Below are 5,955 nucleotides of genomic sequence, written 5' to 3'. Positions count from 1 at the left end.
TTTTTTTTTTTTTTTTTTTTTTAGGAAAGTGAGTGTTGCGTCAGCAGCACTGGCGCGAGTTTTCCTCCAGTGGAATTTTCCAGAGGAAGTGGACTCGAGGAACAACTGGAGCCACATGCCAAGGGACCTGTGGACGCTGCAGAATAAACCCCATGCAACACTGGAAGGTTTTTCCTGTCTCAGCACAGTAATAGTCACTCGTGTGACTATGCAGCCCACCTATGTGCAGCTGCGACGGAAGTGCTGAAGCTTGGAGGTGGTGCTGAGGATCTTGGTGAGCTATTAGCAAAGGATATGCTTTTCTCAAGATGTTTCCATCTCAAGCAGAGTTATCAGTCACTTAAAAGAAAAAAAAAAAGTTTCTTCAAAGCCTGATGGGGAGAGGCTTTGAAATTAAATAGTGGAGATACAATCTGAACCTCCAGTATGAAATCATCACAGCAGGTAGATAAATGTATCTGAGATGGGATCTACCCTCAGGGCTGAGCATTTGACGCCTTGAGAGCCTCCTCTAAAGCAGAGGTACCCTCATGCAGCCACTCTGCTCTGGCCTCTGCCGTGTTTTAATAAAATCCAGTGTGGGAGATCTCTCCAGTAATCCCATCTCTGCCATGCCAGAGAAAAACCTCGTTCCTTGAGATCCACATCTGAGTCACTCGATTCAGGGTTACGAAACTCTTCTCCTTTTACTGTGGAAGTGGAGGCAGAACCTCAAGAACCACGAAGACTAATGAAAACTCCAGTCAACAGAAATGCTTTGAGAAGAACTTTGAGAAGTTTTTGATGATTTGGATCACAGAGCGATTTTGTGATGGCCAATTTCCCAAACGAACTGGGAGCAGAAATGAAAGCAAAGCTGTCTGACCAGGTCCCATTGCTCCAGGAACAAAAAATGGGGATGTAAACAAGTTATCATAATGTTTATCCCCACAGCGTTATCATCCAGGGTGCTTGGTGATGAGTCCAAAGAATTGCAGAGCAACACGGGGCTTGTTCTGTACGTGGTGAGAGAAACCCTCTTCTGAGCGATGCTGCGTGAAGGTGGCATGGCAGACCTGGGGTGTGCAGGAGGAGCAGAGTTCCAGCCCCAGCAGGAGCCGATAAACCTTGTTTCAGCCTGGGAAACCCAATGGCCTGGGGCCATTTGCTTCTCATAACTCACTTCACACCAAGGAGCTGCCCAGGGAGGGTGCAGACACCTGAACAGCAAATCTAGGTCTCCTGATGGAGGCTGCTCTGTCCCCTCAGTAGCTTCTCATGTACATAGGACTAATTCAGAGAGCTCCAGGGTCTTACTGCTGCCTGCCTCAAAACCAGGAAGAGCACAGATTTGTCCATCCTACCTGCTCCTCCTGTGGCTCCACAAACAGGACCAAATTAAGATTTTTTAAGAAACAGCCGATGTTTTCACAGGAAGAACTAAGAGAAGCTCAAATCCACCAGGATGAGAGGCTCTTACTAAGCCCACCAAAGCACACAGCTGCTCTCCTACAGAGCCCCTACAACACCAAAAGCCAGAAAGCAGACCCAGCCGGAGACACGAGACCACCAGAAGCCGTCAAGAAAGGTGACGACAACCCAGAACACTCAGAATTACAGATTCCTCTGAAAAACGAGTTGAGTTGGTTTGGGATCACACACACACTCTCATGAATCACTCCATTTGCATTCCCTTACTTGTGCCACTCCTTTATCTAATCAACTTCACTCCAACACTTTCTAACTTGCAGGCCCTGGGCAAGTAGCGTTCATTGATTTCAGACTCCAGGTTGTCCTCTCCTCACCCCAGACATTAACAACGACCTATTACCAAGTCAACTTGAAAAAAAATAACACAAGGGTGAGCTCTGCCAAGGGAGCTTTTGTCCCTGGAACTGCAGCATTAGGTAGCATCTCCCAGCTGATGGCTACTGCCACCTCAGCGGAAGCTGGAAAGAAGCACAATGCTCCTTACTGGAAGGGTTTCTCCAAGGATTTATGGTCTGCTATGGAAGAGCTGCCCTTTGTGACATTGCTTCAAATTTCACACTGTCCCTACGTGCAGGTGTTATTTTTGGTTTTTAATGGCTGCCTAAGTGCCCTCCATCGATAATCTTTAGCCCAGTTGAAGAAAACTTCCTCCCAAAAAACTGTTGTGTGCGCAATAATCACAAGGTGGTTCACCAGGACATGGCTCCTTCTTGGCAGCTTCGGAGCTGCTGTCACCTCTGGGACACCTCTGAGGACAACAGCCTCTTCCTCACTCCACCTGGCACCAGCACCCCACAGATTCTGGGGCCTGTATTGTGGCCTCTCACCAAACTTGTCTGCATGGAATTAGCTTTTAGGTCAGACTTCAGGACAAGTTTGTGAGCACTGGAGATGGCAAATTTCTCACCAAAAGGTTTTTTTCCTGTGCTGCTTCTCACTGGGGCCCCCAGCATCCTCCACAGAGGAAACCCAGGTGGGCAAGCACCCAACGTCCCTCTCACAGACCGCAGCATGGGATTGCTCCTTCTTCTTCCTCCCCGCTTTGTCAACAACCACCTAGTGCTACCCCAGCTCAGAACAGCAACCCTGAGCCTGCTGTCCTCACCAGTGCGTCTGACTCCTCAACGTCCCTCAGTGCTTTGGAAATACAGCTGCTAACAGGTCCCATGGCACTAGCTGCTTCATGCGCTCCTGAAACCAGCAGATGCGCTCGGATGAGGGTGGGACAAAGACCTGCGCAACAAGAGGAGGATTAAAGCCAACCACGGCTTCTGTGTGCAGGGCCTTTGCTCTAAGCAAAAGGCCAGCAGCCCAGGTAAGAACATCTTGTGCTGCTCTAAGTCTCTTCAGATCAAATATTTCATGCCACTTCTTTATCCCTAAACGCTTTGCACAACAGTGAGCGAGACTGGTAAGACAGAAGAGATAAAGCAAAAGTTTTGTACTCAGCAAAACCAGTCAGGGCCTGGGGCATCAGAACTTGTTCTGGAGATGGGGAGCATGGGGACAGCCAGCCAGCTTATCCCTCTAATTGATCACGAAGTGTCCTGGCTTGTTTAAGTGTTCGATGCCTGAGGAGGGAGGAGGAGGAGGAACATTTATTAGCATTGCAATCTCAGATTATACACTTCTCAGAGCGCTCACCTTAAGCTTGGGAAAGAAAAAAATCCCAACACATAAAGCACCAATTGCACATTCCTTCCAAAAAGTCCAATCCACATGGGACAACCCTGAAGCCCAAATGCTGCAGCCTCTTCTTCTGAAAGGTTAAAGGAGAAACATTTGCACCCGAGTCCGTTAGGGTTTAAATCTTTGTCATTCAATTCTAATCCTCCTCATCTGCAGCAACCAGGGATACCAGGGAGCCCTCCGGCTCCTCTGCGTTACTTGCCTGAATGGCTCTGCTGCTGTTTAGAGATCAGATTAAACCTTCCTGCTTTCAGTATCATGCAAAGAGAATTTGTTTTTGTCTTCCTGGCCATCAGCATTCTGAGTTTTCCCTCACCCCTTTCAATCCTGCATTCTGGAAGTCGGTTGGTTTCTTCCTCTCGCCTCTACTTGAGGGAGCTCGTATGCTGATGGACCGACCGGCATCTCCCTGTAATTACAGACATCCTCTGCTCTGCCTTTGGCAAAGCTCCTCGCCGGTTGCACAATGCCTGTGGAGCAGCTTTCCAACTTCCCCAGCTCATTAGCAAGGGAAGAGCAGGGCCTTTGGCACAGGAATGCTAACGGGCAGCTGCCGGCGCGAGCCAGTCCCCATTGCCACATGATGCCTGGAAAGGCCGGACCTGCCAAAAGTTGGGATCTAACCATGAGGGAAAGCCCGGAGTCTATAAATAGAGCTGGAGGTGAGCACCACGCCACTGCTTTGCATCCTGTTGCCCAGGAAGTGCAATCACAAACCTTTTACGCATTAAACAAACTCGGGAGCTGTTTAATCCCAAGGTGCCAAACCCGACCCTCCGCAGCACGGCATGAAGGTATGTGGAGAAAAGGTGAGATGGCTCGAAGTGCTGAGCTGCCACGAGGAAGTTTGGAGCCTGTCAAAACGTTCTGTGGGACAACATGGCACTGCCCGAAGCCAAGTCATGCCGTAAGCGTGACGGAGGCTCCAGGGCAATGCAGTGTCGGGAAACAGCAGCTGCTGGAGGAGGGACGTCTTCTGCAAGGGCAAAGCTGTGGAATTGTGCTTTCCCTCTGTTATAAAGCTTTTTAAAACCTATTTTTCTTTTCTCTGCACCTGTAAAAGCTGTCATAAGAGTGTTCACAGAATCATTTGGTTGGAAGAGACCTTTAAGCATCTCAAGTCCCCAGCACTGCCAGGTCCCCCCGACCCCTGTCCCTCAGCAGCACCTCCACACGGCTGGGAAACCCCTCCAGGGATGGGGACTCCACCACTGCCTTGGGCAGCCTCTTCCAATGCCTGAAAACCCACTCCGTAAAGAAATTTTTCCTAATATCCAACCTAAATCTCCCCTGGAACAATCGGAGGCCGGTTCCTCTGGTCCTGTCACTTGTTCCTGGGGAGAAGAGACCAACCTCCACCTTGCTCCAGCCTCCTGTCAGGGAGTTGTTCATCTGACATGGGTTTCAGCAGCAGGAACTGCAGTCCCATTAAGAGCATGCGGAGAGCTGCCTCCAACAGCGTAGGGCTTTGAGTTTACTGGCGAGTACTCCCACTAATTCCACCCTGCTCTAAGAGAAGATACTGTGTGTAGGTGCCGACCTAAGATTTTCTGGGGAGATTTTAAAGCTCTTGGCTCAGCACTAGCTCCCTATTGAACACAAAAATGACAAACGCTTCTCACCAACAGCTTTTAAAGCCCCGCACAAAGCCAGAAGGCAGCCCTGCTCGCTGTCCCTCTCTCCCAGCTCTCTGCCTGGTCTTACCATCATCAGCGTTTGCATTATAGGACACGGCTGAGGACACTTTCGACAGCAGATTCTCTACAACCCCCTTCTAGAAAGAACAGCAGACTTAAAATGAAACAAGCAGAGAGGCCTATCAAGGACTGTTTTTAATTCAGAAGCTTGTTTTGGAGATCCAAGAGGCCTCCCCAGCTCCCTGAAGCGGTGCTTATGTTGGAGAGGGAAGCAGGGAACCTGTATCCGCCAAGCATGCAACATCACAAACGCTGTAAATCTTGTCTCTGGGCTCACACAGATGGTTACACAGAGCAAGAAGGACCCAAGATGAACAAGGCCACTGCTCCTACCCAGCAAACCTTGGGCAGCCCTAATATCTAAGTCTCTCTCAAATTCCTGCCCCATGAGTCGGCACGGACGTCAAGGGAAGGATCAAGCAGCAGGGTCAGCCTTGCGCAGTGATCCTGGTGACAGTGACTGTCAATGAGTAAGAACCTGAGCTGCCAATCAGCTAATGTCACTTTCATCATCATCATAGCCTTCATCACATGGTTCTGGACAGCAAGATCTCTGCCACCACCAACCCAATGAGAGCACAAACCGACAGCAAATGTGGTAATTAAGGTGCGCAAATTACAGTTGTAAGTGAAGATTATCACTGAATGTAGCATATAATTAATAATTAGTGTATAATCCCTATAACCACTGACACTGTTACTGCTCCAAAGCGCTCACAAGGCTCCTTCAAACAGGTCTGAAATGGTGACTTCCTTTCGGGAACAAGGGCCATCACCAAAAGTCAGCTTTTCTCCTAGTAATGCTGATAAAAACTCTTCAAGCTTAAACCCTGCTCCCACCTAAAACCTCACAATTCCACGTGGCACCTTGCTCCTGTCCTTCGCTAACACACACTTTTCCTCATGCTCACGATGTTTCGCACCTTCCTCTAGCGCTTGAGAAACACCACAGCCATCAGCCAGTGGGAGAAGCTCCAACACGTCTGGGGAAACACAGCTTCCCCAGCCCTCTTTGGCCATAGACACACCTGGGTGTCCACGCACCGCTGAAGACACTGATGCTGCTAATCTGGTTTCCCTGGAGATGTCCTTCAGCAGG

The 5,955-nt window shown here is 49.4% G+C and overlaps 1 protein-coding gene across 1 annotated transcript in view; it reads right to left on the bottom strand.

Moving 5' to 3' along the window:
- ZC3H18 (zinc finger CCCH-type containing 18) overlaps positions 1 to 5,955 on the bottom strand; it is a 34,900-nt gene that overhangs the window by 18,029 nt on the left and 10,916 nt on the right. The window lies entirely within an intron of this gene.

Source organism: Buceros rhinoceros, unplaced genomic scaffold, assembly GCF_000710305.1.
Source record: "Buceros rhinoceros silvestris isolate BGI_N320 unplaced genomic scaffold, ASM71030v1 scaffold1924, whole genome shotgun sequence".
Lineage (NCBI taxonomy): Eukaryota > Metazoa > Chordata > Aves > Bucerotiformes > Bucerotidae > Buceros > Buceros rhinoceros.
The sequence above is the reverse complement of the archived record's forward strand: the minus strand, read 5'-3'. Positions and strand labels throughout refer to the sequence as shown.